The following is a 15,237-nucleotide window of genomic DNA, read 5'->3' as shown; positions in this document are numbered from 1 at the left end:
GGTATCCAGCCCCTCCAAACGCGTAGGAAAATTAACAGACTCACTTTCCTATACACACTGATAAACGATGGGTTTAGAATAGACAGGTCACGCTATGTCACTCTAAAATCTGCGAGAAGCACACGTAGCTACCATGCCTTATCACTTACAGACTATCAATGCCATACCGATTGCTTCAAGTTTTCTTTTTTTCCTAAAACCATTACTGAATGGAATGAGCTGCCTTTTGACATCGTAAACACGACTTCCATCCACTCATTTAAAGCCTCGCTCTTTTCATTATTTAAACAACCTCGAGGCTACTTATTGCTTATTGTTTTGATTTTGTTGTGACTGCTGTCTGTTAGCCAATTTTTCAATGCACTGCTCCTGAAATAGTTTGGCAGCTATATATCTCGAACTAAGTTGTGTTGGTCGTTTGTGTATATAACATCGTTCAATGTCTTGTTCGCTTTCTAGCGTAAATGCTAAAATGTACATGGCAAAGTGTAACGATGCTCACTGTTTCGTTTCATTGTTGTGCAGTATTTCGGTTGTCGGTTTCACGGTTTCTGCTCTTTAATATGTTCGTTGCACTGGCCTTGTCCCGTATTGTACGTTTCAGTCATTGTTTAGAAGCCCGTCCTACAACGCCCTCCTTGAGAAGGCAGTAGTATCTGTAAATAAATAAATAAATAAATAAAAAATCTTCAGTAGTTACAAAGCAAATGCAAGGTTTAACCTCAAGTCAAGGCTATTTATTAGGAATGTCCGTATAAGCTTCGTGGAGAGGGCCGCGGTTATTGTTACACACGGATGTCTCCGCAGGGACACATCCGTGTGTCTGCGCATACATCCGTTGCTAATTGTCTTCAGTGAGTGTTCTCCCTGGCTCCAATGAAGACAAAAAATACTGAATAGTTTTACAAATGTTGGCGTACTAAAAAGTGGAGCCTGGTATCTGAACCCCGTGAATATACAGGATATGTGCCAAGGAAAACTTGCAAACCGCCATTTCTGTTCTACCTCCAAATTAATTGTACGACAATACAACTTTATGTTTTGTTTCCTTCTAATTTCATGTTTTTCCTAAAACCGCGCGTTGATTGCACGTACATACCCGTCGTCATTCCATTTTAAGTGGGTGGTTATCATTTGAGCCCGGTCTCGTTTCGACCTTCTCACTTGGCCTTTCTCAAAACAACCATTCTCAAAACGATCTTCTCTCTTGAACCTGTCGCGTTTGGTCCTTTCCCGTTTCGTCTTTCGCATTCCAACCCTCCTCATTTGATAGCGTTCTCGGTTCACCCTTTTCACCTGGCCCTTTTCAAAATATCCATTCTCAAAAATATCTCGCCTTGACCGGTCGCACTTGAATCGCCTTTCTAGGGTAATATGAATATATTGATATAATGTGTGTGTGTGAGTGTGCCACACTGCAGGCACACTCTCTCTGCTAAGGATTTTAACAGTGCGTCGAGGTCGTCGTGAAAAGCTACTAGCTGGCAATAAAACAGACCAACTATTTATCGCAGCCAGATAATATTCCGAAATGTCACGTTGTTCGAGGTCTCTCGACTTGGGACAACGCCACCAGTTCTATAATACAGTGATTCTCAAAAAGGGGGTCTGCGAAGGCATCCTAGGGGTCTCTGCGAAGCCCTGTCTCATCAGTCAGGCACGGCAATGTTAGTAACCTTGCTACACTTTAAGAAGAAACGTTCGAATTTTCGGAAGAGTACTCTCATGTGTATGTCAATGAGATAAGTCTACTTCACAATAGCAATTAGTTATATCCATTTATTAAATCATTGTCATAAGCTATACCTTTCTATTCCCCTCACCCCGAACGGAGTCCTCCATCATCTCCGCCTTTCTACAAGGGGTCCGCTTAACATACACCTTATGCGAGCATTAACGTGCACAATACACCTTATGCGACCAGGGAAAAAGACACCTTTGTTTTACCTAGATGTAGAACGAACTATGGCTTTACAATGTTGCGATAAATCTTGCCTAAGTTTTTGAATACTCCTCTATGTGATCACTTGAATGATATGTCTTCTTTTGTTCTTAAGAACGCTTTTCTACAATTCGTCTGCACTTCTCATTTTGTCTGTACTGTTCATTTTGTATATATATTATTTTTTACCGCGTTTACACTGCTGACTTGTAAGGGTGGCGAGGCCCTTCAAGCAGTGGACGACACTGCTTTTTTCTTGCCACCCTCAGTTTGTATTTCAAGCTGAAATAAACGCTGATTGATTGATCCGTGGTTGAGATCCACTGCTATTATGTACGCTATTTTTGTTCAATCAAAGTTTCCAAAGTAAATGTTACTCGTTTTTTTTTCTCATTTGCGTAGAGGAAGAAAAGCAGGCGTCAATATACAATTTTTAGTGCGTACCTCTACACACAACATATATCTGATGGTATGTTGGGGGCCCAGGCAAGGTAAGGCTCATCAACAAAGCCGCGAAGGCATAACGACATTAGAAGCATGCCGAACTAGTGCCATTCGATCGTAGTGCGAACGGGCGAAATGAGAATGGGTCCAGTTGCGAAAAACACGATTCGGATCTCAAACGAGAAGGACCAAATGAGAATTGGCCGAAATGCGCAAGGTTCAAATGCGAATGGGACGTTTTGAGATACACCCTTTGAAGTAGCGCTTCGAAATTCCTCTTGATTGTTTTTGTGAAAGCTGACTTTCAATTGTATCGATAGTCAAGTAAAAGCCAACTATCACTAGTACTATTGATTGTACGATCGATTGAACTATCACTAGTACTATTTAACAACTAGTGAAGACTGTGCCGAAAGTTTAAACGCGGCTTTTGTTAAATCTTTTTTAAATGTATGTAACATGTTACCTTGTTCATTACCTCGGTGCAACTTCATGCCTATGGAACATTTCGAAATGGATCCTATTGGCATTGTTCGAATAATCAATAACCTTAAATTATCATCCAGTGCTGGTGTCGGTAATATTAACTCCAAATTAAAAAAAAAAAAAAAAGTGTATGTTTTTTCATCATACTGTCAAAAATATTCACCCATTCGCTAGATCTCGGTCGCGGTCTTCCCAGACGATTGGAAAGTTGAGAAGGTAGTTCCGTTGCACAAAGGAGGTGATAAGCATTCCCCTAACAACTATAGACAAATTTCACTCACTAGCAAACCATGTAAAATACTTGAACATGTCATTTATTCTCAGCTTGTTAATTTTTTGTAGTCGAACATGTTTTTCAACGCCGCTCAACATGGATTACGAAGATCATTTTCCTGCGAGACCCAGCTTTTATTATTCACTAACGACTTGCATTCTGTTCTTGATAGGGGGTCCCAGATAGACTGCGTATTTTTGCATTTCTCGAAGGCGTTCGATAAAGTCTCACACGAGTTGCTTTTGTTGAAACTAAATAACCTTCGCAATGATGCTAACGTTATGGCTTTGGTCCAGTGCTTTCTCACTAACCGATTCCAGTTCGTTACGTCACGTTTTGCGTGTTCTTAGAATCGGGGCGCAAACGTAAAAGAGGTAAGGCGACTGTGTTCAGTTCCTGGGTGGACATATTGTTTCTCGAAACATTACGCTGATCCGTACCTCTAACGTCAAAAAAGTAAAACGTGTTGGCTTACAGTAAAAAATATAACGCAAAGTCATGTGCGTTACTTTCTAAAGATAACCATAAAGGTAAGGCGTCACTTTTATTTGGAGATAACCTAGGTCGGTTAAGTGTTTTTTTTTTTTTTAGTTGCAAGTAAGGAGTACTTTATTTCGTTACTCTTTTGCTTGGGAATGCCTACAGCCCTGGTTACCCATACTATGAGGAAGGGCGTGCGCCGGAAACGTAGCTTGTTTCATTTGCCCTTCCTTTTGCATCGCCTATCTTTCACGCTTGCATTTTTATTTGTGGCCAGCTTTACGTGCCAGCAGCACACCGCCTCCCTCTCTCTCTCTCTCTCTCTGAGATAAAGGTTCTTGCCAATATCATAAATTGTTAAGTCTACACACAACTTGTTTTGCCACCGCGTTCCTTTCAGGACACGATCGGTAGTATTCCTAAGCGGCATCTTCTCCTGGAGCGCAGTTTTCTCTCGGCATGAAGACTAGTAAAGAATGTAAAAAAGCTTTCAACAGCTTCAACAATGTATATGGCTTTGTTGAGGGGCTGACCGTATTTTTGGAAAAGAATGGCGTGATTAAGCGAGGACAGTGACGTCACGATACCCCTGGAACAGTTTAGAATGACTAGAAGCGGCCTAGCGTCTCTTTTTTTTTTTTTTTTGCTTCGGTTCACCTGCTTGAGGGGACGAAGCAAGGAGGAGGCGGAATGGAAATCGTAACGTGAAATGTCCCGTCGGCCTCGTCGGCGGTGTCAAATCCCGCACTTCGCTTTCAAAAATACAGCCAACCATATGAGTAATGTTTTTTTTGTTGTTTTTTTTTGTTTCTAGCGTTCCGGCTATCGCTCCAGCCTTGTTTTGCGAGCTCCGAATTTCGGCTCAGCATCCCTTCAAGGGTGGAATTGAAACAGAATTTTGTTTTGATAAATCTAAACAAATTGAAACGCTGAACCCCTGCGAGTGAAGGCATTTGATCTTATCCTGAAAGTCAGGCACTGTCAACTACGAACTGCGAACTACGAAAATGTGCTACTGCGGTATCTTTAGCACGCCTTGTGTCTGGGGCAGAGCATCGCAGAAGTTTTTCTTGAAAAAGCTGACTACGTCCCCCCCCCCCCCCCCCCCCCCCCAAGAGCTTTAAATCTACCCTGAAACACGTAGACCACGGTTAAACGTGTTTACAAAACCTTCGCGTTTGGCTAGATTATGTGTGAATAATGAAAATATGTTCATTTTAGAGAAAACATAAAACGACAGTCTTGCCCTTGTTGTATGTGTTGTATGCCGTTTATCTATATATATCATATGTATGTATGGAAGTGTGTACGTATTGAGTTTTGCGAAGTATGTTGATTCGAACCCCTCAAAGGCAGCAGCAATATGCACACCGGATCTACCATCAAATAGACTAATACAAGAAGGCTGAGCATGAACAAAAAGTTCTTTTCTAAGCAGATCTAATGTCAAGCTTTTTTTTCTTCCAATTTTGTTCACCTGTTGTGCAACGTGATATTGCAACAAAATCAATACGTAAAACAAAAAGAAAACACAATTGAAACTGGAAATGCAATGTCCTTTTGCCATTAAGTCAGACTAAAAAATCTCTATCCAGAATAGACCCTTTTCGAAGTATGCTCTCTATTGGCAACTGTTGAATTTCCGCACAATGGCGGACTAGAACCCCAATGTCACGGCACACTTTATGCGTTTGGTTGTAGTAGCAGAAAAAACACACCAGACCCACAAAAAAAAAAAAAAAAAAAAAAAGATGATGAACGCTTAATACGGTGACGTTGAGTTTTCGACGTTGTTTGGGTTGCTCGTCATACCCAGCGTTGGCCGCGCTCCGATTTTCGTTATCTTAGGGAACGACCTCCACGTTCCATGATGTCAGTCGTTCCGCTATTCGGCAGAGGTTCCGACCTTCTAATATTCAGCACGCGAACTTCGAAAACGGTCTCTTCGAAGCTCATCCCCCACATGTCTGCGAAGTTAAAACCGCTCTACAAACTTCTACAAAGAAATCAAAACTGGCGTTGGTCGGAAGTCAATAACAGATGCTCTCAAGAGAGCAAAACATGGCTTACAAAAGACAGCGTTCTAACATTCTACGACCCTCGGAAGCCGGTAGCTCTATTTGCAGACGCATATGCCAGCGGATTGGGAGTGGCGCTATTTAATGTTGTGGACGGATTTCAAATGACTGTCGCATACGCATGTTTAACCCTCAGCAAATCAAAGCTAGTGTATGCGCATTTGAAGAAAAAGAAGCGCTTGCGTTCGTGTTCGCCATTAAACGCTTCCACAGACGCATTTTCGGCTGCGAATTCACAATCTACTCGTATCATCTCCCGCTGAAGTGTTTGCTAGTGCATGACAAGCCTATTCCGGCATCAACCGCCGCATGTATGCAGCGATGGATGATTTTGCTCACTGCATATCGATCCACGTGGCAGTATCTAAAGAAAAAATTTGTCACAATTGCAGACGCACTATCGTGAATTAAATTTAAAAAAACACGCATGGCGTGGCTTCAGCGAATTCTGGCACAAGTAGCGCCATCTCGTTGTTCAGTGGCGAATTTTGGATTTTGGGACCTTTCGTGTCGCCGGTTTTCGTACCTTACGTGTCTCGGCGTGTTTTCGCTCGATGACTTTGAAGGTCGACTGAATGATGAGACATATAAGGCTTTCGACTTAACAAAGAAATTCCGTTCCCAGGCACTCGTACACGTAGCAGAGCGCGTTGAAAACTACAGAACACACCGAAAGAATACAACACATGAAGGACGAACACAGACGCACACGGTTCTTTCAATGAGCAACGAACATTTATGAAAGGCCCATGACACTACGACCGTGAACTTCAAAGAATTGAAAAAATTGAAAAAAAGAGAGAAAAAAAAGAGAGCGAAATTTAAATGTAAATGCTCGAATTTAAAATAAAATAAATAAAATAAAATGAATTAAAATAAACTAAAATAAATTAAGACTAAATTGCTCGAAAATTTTTAAAAGACCAAATTAAAACGATAGGACAATAATGGAAATTAACCCCTGAATAAAGGAGAAAAGGAAGAACAAAACGGAAATTGACCCCTGAATAAATGGGGAAAAAAGGAGAGAAGTAGAAAGAAAATTAGCCCCTGAAAACGAAGAGAAGGAACAAGAAAAGAAAAGAAAGGTAAATGATTGATGAAAACTGGCTTTTCGATAACTGTAACGCGAGGAACTCCAACTCTTTTGACAATAACACCAGAGAAGGCTCAGAAACATAGTTCGCGGCGTATTTGATCTGAAACGCCTCAATGATTTCTCGCCCACAATTATCTCTGTGTGTTTCAAGCACAGTACTGTTTTCAAAGTTTGGGGTGCATTCGTGGCAGGTAGCGGCATGCACGACTATGCGGTGAATGAGTCCGATGAGGCCTTGGTGACTTCTAAATGGTGCTCCCTGAGGCGTACATTTAGGCATCTTCCAGTTTGGCCGATGTATTGACCTCCGCAGCTCAGTGGAATTGAATAGATTGGCTTCTCTTTACATTTGACATACTTGTTGGAGTGCGTCTGTGTTCGTCCTTCATTTGTTTGATTCTTTCTGTGTATTCTCCAGGCACTTGGCTGGCTTCATTTCTGATACATCATCAAACTGGACTTCTAATTTACAATAAGTCTTTCTTTCGCGTTGCTATTAGTGATAAGACGAATTGATCAATCAGCCTGTAATGTTTAAAAATACACCAATACTTCTAATCACTTCTTTCTTTTTATGATCGGTGCAGCGATGATAGAACAGGTACAAAAACATGACGGAAACCATGATGGTGTGCTTTTGTCACTGTCTGATTGGTCCCATCAGCTTGTAGCGTCGGCTGTGCCTGGACTAAAGTTTAAACGAAGTATAGTGGTATTAATAATAATGATAATTATTATTTTTAGCAATAATTATTATTAAATATTTGGTTGTGTGTTTGACGAAGCATATCGGGAATTCATATATATGAAAATACAAGTGAATCGGTCATGAATATATCTAAAAGAAACCAAAACAAAAACACGGGATTTTTATTGACAATATTCCGGAGTTGTCGAGATTCTAAAAAAAGGAGATTTGTAGGCTTTTATGCCGAATAAAATACCGGTGGTAGATAAAAATATCAAAGGCTAATTCAAAAACAACCTTCAAATATTGTTAAATGTGATTCATATGATATAAAAGCTCTGTAAGTGGTTTATCTTGTCCGGCTTACATCCGTCAGTACATGGAGAAAGAGTGTACTAAATAATCGCTATGTTTTATCTTAATTCATTGAAACCAAATTAACCTGGTTAAATAGAAATAAATATGATTTAATCAAGTGAATATTTTCAAGTCAAGTAAGTATGAAATGAATGAAATAAGGCTGATCTAAATTTAAGACATTTGGTTTATTTTTATGGGTTTCCAAAATTATGTTTTCAACTGTGAAAACGAGCTTGAATTTCAGGATTATATACAAAAAATGAGGGATGTAACTATCTTAGAACTAGCCAAACAATCATATCGGAGAGGTAGCAACAAGGGGGAAGGAAATATCGCGATAAATATACATCGCAATATCATTTCCGAAATACATTTCGTGTCTTTACTTCTGTATCTTATTTCGCGCTGCAGTTTTCCTCTTGCATTGACATTTTCGGGTCGAACGACATTTCCAGGCGCATTTCACATTTAAACGTACATTGTGCGTTCGACTGATCTTGTAGCATTTCTCAGAATTTGTCTCTCTCTTCTCCAAACCCTGAACGCAACATCGAAGCGATCGAAATACCGTGGTCAGCAAAGGACCGTACAAGATTAGACAACGCATTTTTTTGCTCCAAAGTTTGACGATGACGAAACTAGGACGAGGGAACAAAGGAGACCTTCAAGGTCTATCCCGTAAGGTTTTGATGCTTAACAGAAAGCTGTTTCATCTGGAAGACCAGCGTATACACTGTGAACTTTAAAACAGAATATATGAGAAAGGTCAAAATAACAAAATTGACTTAGCGCCGCAAAATCTGAAAGGGCGCGAGCCAGAAGGTAGTCAACAAAATGTTTCCCGTCTTTTTGGGTCGAAAGCACTTTTCAAACATCTGACTACTTCGGAACACAACAGCAATGTCAACCTTTCGGAAATAAATGCAACGTCGACACTGTGAAATATAAAACGTTTAGGCCAACATATGTAAACGTGAAAATAAATGCAAAATCGGGTAAATGTGTGCCTGAAACTAAACCAAAAAGTGCACTGTGCATCCTGCGACGACGACGGAATTGTAAACAATAATTACTTCGTTTTACTCGCGGCCGCAGCCGACGTGGCGATTTTATATTGTCAATCAAGCGCTGCCAACAGTCAATCGTGACGACGCTCATCGCCTTTGTGCCTTTCCTATCGCCGGCTGTACTAAAGTTTCTAGACAAAAGCTTCCTACAAGTAAAGTCACTCGATACTTCTTTTACAAGTAACGTCAACGAATGTCGATGACAAAGCACATTCCGCTGGAACAAATTGGCGGTATTAATTCCAACCTCTGCGGTGCGCCGCCATTCGCTTCCTAAAGCCTGCACCGTCACGCGGTCGGCGCTTTAAAGAATGTCGCGACTTGCAGGAAGCTCTTATCCTGGGACTTAACTACAAGCAGCAAACAATAATGCGCTGTTCCCCTAAGCATTGCAGCCGCGGCCGATACTTCCTTCACCAAATTACCTTCCTCATCATCCTCGATTGTGAGTTCAGACGTCTCTTGATCAACTTCCGTTCCCGTGACTATTGAGCACGTTCTTACGCAGCTCGTACTTTCATGCCCAAAACTGTGATATTCTATGCATCTGGGTACCTTGCATTCTCGACGTATGTGGCGGGACCGCTTCCAACGTAGATATAGCGGGGCTCAGCCATGAATTACAACCAGGACGTTACCCCCCCCCCCCCCCCCCCCCCCGCCAACCGCAGCTGGTGCGGCCGTCCCTTGTTTCAAGGTTATGCGAACCACTTCAGTCGTCTACCAAATGCAAAGCGATCCCTCGGCACGCCTGGTCTCGCGAATGACCTCCATGACCTTTTTGTAAGGAGCGATGGCCCCATGCACTGCTTTATCCGGAATGGAGTATGACACCCATTGCAACCGCACGCGCACATCTCCATTGCTGGAGTCCATGACGAGGCACCGGAGTCCTTTTACCTCGAGTTCATTTGCCTCTAACAGCCTTATTTTTGCTTCCGCCGCATGAGACGCCACCATTCACACGTGGTTCCTTTGGAACGACCCAAATCCAACCTTTTCTTTGAGCACACCATATTTTTCCAGCTCGCTTAGAAAATCTTAAATGCGGCAGGACCTGCCTTTCGAATCGCACTGAAGAAATGCTGAGCTCACCGTTGCGTTATCGTTTGGAAGCGAAGTCAGCAGTATTTTATATTCGTCTTCAGTCGAGGAATTCGAGTAACCAAGGCCAGAACTGGCCGCTAACGCTACTCGCTGGGAGCCCATCATCCTTACAATCGTCCTGCTTGGAAGCCGGAAGTGGAAAAATCCATTGCGCCACACCGCAGACAATGTGAGGAGCATAGACCTTGCTTATGACCCTGAGTACGGTCGCTCGGTCCGGCCCCTGAAGGTACGTCGCGCAAAATGGGCTCGGGAACTTTTCTGTGTGATACTGTGAATCTACTTTGTTAAAGGAGTCGAGCATGGTCTTGGCCTCTTTGATCAACGCTTACTTTTTTCAGGGGTCTGCTTAGATTAAGTTAATAGCGCAAAGTTCGTCTCCCTTCCCATAAAGACTCAGCAGAACTTCAATCGCATTTCGAATCACCTTTCACTTGTTTTTAGACTCTTTTTTTTGTGTCGAGGAAATGTTAACGCACATCAAAACTTCATGTATGCAGGCGCTTTCATGACTGTGCCACCCCTTTATAATTTATGACGAGATAATAAAACTTTCCAGTGATATTTTACAGGGTACCGGCGTCTGGAGATAGAGAGCGCAAGTGGACGATGTTCATGAAAGTTGGGAATGTGAATACAAAATAGGTCGAACTATATTTGAACAGACCGCGCGTATGCTTTCAAGCAACGCGCCAAAAATGCGTTTTTGACAGTCTGATTTACTTATTTATTGAAACCGATGGCAATGAAGCGCAGATATAAGAGCTGCACTCAAAATATAAACACGTGAACGACATGTTCAGCATCCAGGTGCAGGTAATGCGCAAACATTTTTTTGAATGCTCATACTCTCGAAGCACACCTGGTTTATGACACCAAGTCGCAGCTAAGTCTAGTTCGGAGCTTGAGCAGGATTAATCTAGTGTACGCATATTAAATGTCCGGGATGCAACCGGCGTCAGAATCCCCATGATCTAAAGTTCGCGCTTCTGATGTTTGTGAAGTTCACCGTTTTACGTAAAAGCTTGAAAAGACAGGGAAGTGGACTTGTTATGACCTGTGATGACTTTTTTTAAAATATATTTGATACTTCAATTCGAAATGACGAGCCACAATTTACATTTATACAAACATATGATGTCTACAAATGGGCTATGACGATAAGGTTTTTTTTTCAGTTTTACATTTCTGACTTTATTAAAGGTATTCTCATATTCACGGTTTCGTCGTCTTCTATACTCCCCCCGGTGGCTCGCATTGATTGAATGTACATGTGTTCTGTGGAAAGCAAGACGCCTGATCGCTTTTGCACTGTATTCTTTAGTTCTGCTGGTCAACAAAATCAATCGTAGAAAAACGCTTCCTAATGTACAGACTGTAAAATAACGCTTCTCATGCACTTCAAAGGAACTGCAAAAATCATTTCGCGGCGTATCACGCTGCGATTTACTACATAGTTACAACCACGTAATAGAAGCTTAGGGTGAAATTATCAACATATTCGCTTACCCTGTTCAGAAAAGAAAATAATAAAATTTGTTTCGGGTGTTTGCCGCGGCAATCGCAGACGACGTCATGAGCGGGTTCGCCCAGTTAAATCTTCCGTCGACAGATGTCGGCAGCGTCCGGAGCCCCGGCGTCGAGCTTAGCAGACGATCTTCGGAACTTTTTCACTATGCCGGCGCACGTCTCTGCCGGCGCGCTCGACGCCTCCGACATCTGTGGGTGGCAGATTGAACTAAGCGAGCCCCGTCATGAATCCGTCCATACTTTGTACGCGGCAGATAGCCCGAAACATATTTTTCTTTTTCGTTTTCGAAGAGGGTAAACGCATTCGTCGATATTTTCACCCCATGTTTCCACCTCTTGGTTGCACCTCTGTGCTGAATCTCAGCGAGATACATTGAGAAACCGATTTTGGGGACTGTCTAAAGTTGCTTAAAAGCGTTAGTTTACATGCTGTAAAATTATTCCTGTGGTGTACTTGAAAGCACTGTGTACCTAAATTGTGCAGATTTTGTTAAATAATTACGTATTTATTTAGCACATTTATAGTGAACAATTAGTGCCTCTCTTTCTTGCCTTTTTCCTACTTAAAAGTCAGTGCAAATGATATATTTCCGTTGTAATGACTCTCAGATGAGCATTATCAGAACAGAACGTATCTCGATAGTATTTCCGAAATACCGTTTCCGTTTGTACTTCTGTATTCCAATAGAGTTTACTAATTGCATTGGAATTTCTGCATTAAAATAACTCTCCAAACGTATCGCGAACATCGCAATGGAATTTGTGACCGATGTAATTCGTTACATTTCACAGCGTATGTCCCCTTACGCCTTCCGCGACGCCAAAAATAGTCGTGAAATAATGGGCAGTGCATCCATGTTGGAAAACCTGGCACTTTCAAATCAATTAAAATGGGGCAACGAAGTATGCATTTATGCCATACTTTGTAGGGTTTAAAAGATTCATGGAAACTTTTGTCAAGTGAAAGCAAGAATAAACAGTGTGAAATTTCGTCGCAGCCTCTGAGAAAGGTCCTAAAAACAAACGCGGCCGAACGCCGTGCAGCCTGAAAGGACGTGGGGCCTAAAATAATGATCAAAATAGTTTCTTCCTTTTTTTTTTTGCTTCGGAAGCTACATTAAACATCTGTGCAGTTTGAAACTGTAAAAATTTTCAACACTTCAGAACAGGATAGCACGGTCACTCAATAGGATATTTCCCCTAAACCTTTTGTTCCTACCATTTTAAGAATTTTAAGGTCAAGCTCTGGGCGGCGGAATCAATGTAAATAATAATACAGCGTAACACCTGCACTAGGAAAGAAGTCAATAGAGGTTGTTTCTCCCTTTCCAATAGCCGCGGGCGATCATGTCCAATTTACTGTGTTATTATTGAGCCAGCCTGAAGATCGAGGTTTCTTAACATATCAAGCTTGATTTCGTATAGAGTTCGCCGAAAATGTGCACTAGGCGTGGTAACACTTTACGGAACAAGCCTACCTGAGTAAACTTTCGCATAAAAAAACAAATTCAGACCTACGGCATCAGTCTTCAAACGAAAAGCGTCTGGTTGGTGTTACAGTTGAGAAATATGGGTAATGCTCTCCGCCTCGACAGGTGGGGGTCGGCGATGAAGGCACCGAGTACCGCATTTTTCTGTGTTAGCATCGGTGATGACATTACTGGTCGGTGGCATGTTTTTGAGTTTTCCTTCCGCATTAGGGCTCCTAACCCAGCGCAGAATGGTCGAGGAGCTCGAAGATCACCGCCGGAACTCTGCCAAAAATGTTGTCTATCCTTTTTGGTCGACCGGCACTGTCCGTACCAGAGGACAACCTTCACTCTCTTATTTGGAGTAGGGGGGAAATCATTGACATATATTTCACATAAACAATTTTGTTCAAAAAATTTTGTTTTTGGATTCATAATTTAAGCCCGTATGCACCGGGAAAATTAAAAAAAAATATCTTCAACGTTTACACCAATAAGAACTAGTTTCGATGGCATGGCAACGCTCCCAGCATTCCAAAGCCATTCCAGCGAGCGGTCAGCCACCAGTATTGAACGTTTTGAAACCCATTTCTCTTCGCGCTCGATGTATGTGTACTTTTCACCGTAGGCACTAAAACAAGCAAGAAAATTGGGCTGGGTGGGCAACTTAAGTTGACTAATGATGTTACCAAAACGTTGAGACTCTATTACGCATGCGCACTGAACGTGAATTCCCCCGAAACGTTCAGGTGACGCAGGAAGGCAGATATTCGTATGTGGCAGCCCCCTGCAGTTTTACGCTAATGACGAAGAGCCCTGGCACAAGGCCTGCCCTCAAGGAAAATATTTATGGCGCCACCAGAACTGCCATGCATCACAAGGGGCAGCGGAAAACCTCAAGTACACAGCAGCGCCTTCTCTAGGGAAATTCGCTAAAAGCGTTTGTCGTGGTATGACCTTCTCGCGAGATGTGCCAGAATGAAGACTCGACATATAAACGAGTTATTCAGTGCTCTGCTCTAGACTGTAAAGGTTGTGTCTAAAGTCGATCTCCTCTTCTCGAAAAGCGGTGGAGACGGTTGTTTCACTCAATGTGTTCAAATTCTGCATCGAGCTCGAATTCAAAAAGGCTCGTTCAAAGCTCTAAGAGCTTTAGAAGGGTCCATTTCTAAAAAGGCTAAACCTAAAGGTCACTAGGTGCAGCAGTCTGATAATGCCGTGCAGTCTAAGGCTTCAAAGTAGATCGGGAATATAGTGATCCACTTCATTTAGCACTAAATTAAAGACACAACCAAGAAAAAATTATGTATTGACAAATCACCATAGATACAAAATGCGGACCATTAATGGGGGTATTTTTCTTTCACAAATATATAAATTTGAAAAGTACAACCTGGTTAGCCTCAAGTTCTAAACCCCTTAATTTGTATTCATGCAATAAAACTGTAGCGTACTTACTTAACCTGCATGCCATAGATACACTACGAAATGGCGACAAAGCTTTATACAAAAATTCTATTTTCTAAGAAGATTGCCTTAGAAAACTCAAAGTTTGCACAGTGCCCCTTTATCTGATCCCAAATGCCACTGCAATTTTCATTTTGATCGTACAAGTTGTATATCAAGAGAAAACTCAGTTTGCACAACGCCCCTTTATCTGACCCTAAATACTACTGCAAATTTCATCCTGATTATACAAGTTTTTTAAAACATATTTTTGAAGCCAGCCTCTCCCCTTACATGCGCCATAAGGATGCTTTACTTTCGAAAACAGTGCGGATGATAGTTTCAGCCAAGGAAAGAGACGTGGTCAAATCCTGGGAGTGCAAATCAGACGACTACATATAGGAGGGCAGGTTGAACGGTTTCCGGAATGACAATAAAAAACAATATATATCTGATTTAAGTTATACTTCATTGTTCGACATAATTACCCTGAAGCTCGAACAACTTGGTTCAGGGTTTCTCCAGCTTTTCGATTCTCTCCCGGAAGTGACTGTCTTTGAGATCCCCAAAACAATTGTTCACATCCCCTACAACCTCTTCATTCGACCAAAATTTATTTCCAGCCAGGAAAGTCTTGAGCTTCGGGAATGGGTGGAAGTCCGAGGGAGCCAAATCATGTGAATACGGTGGATGCGAAAGGATTTTGAACTTCAGTTCTGTTAGATTTTGCTGATCGACTGCACTTGAATGGGCGGGTGGTCGTTTAA

This window comes from Ixodes scapularis, unplaced genomic scaffold, assembly GCF_016920785.2.
Source record: "Ixodes scapularis isolate PalLabHiFi unplaced genomic scaffold, ASM1692078v2 PGA_scaffold1__304_contigs__length_218370807, whole genome shotgun sequence".
Taxonomy (NCBI): Eukaryota; Metazoa; Arthropoda; class Arachnida; order Ixodida; family Ixodidae; genus Ixodes; species Ixodes scapularis.
The sequence above is the reverse complement of the archived record's forward strand: the minus strand, read 5'-3'. Positions refer to the sequence as shown.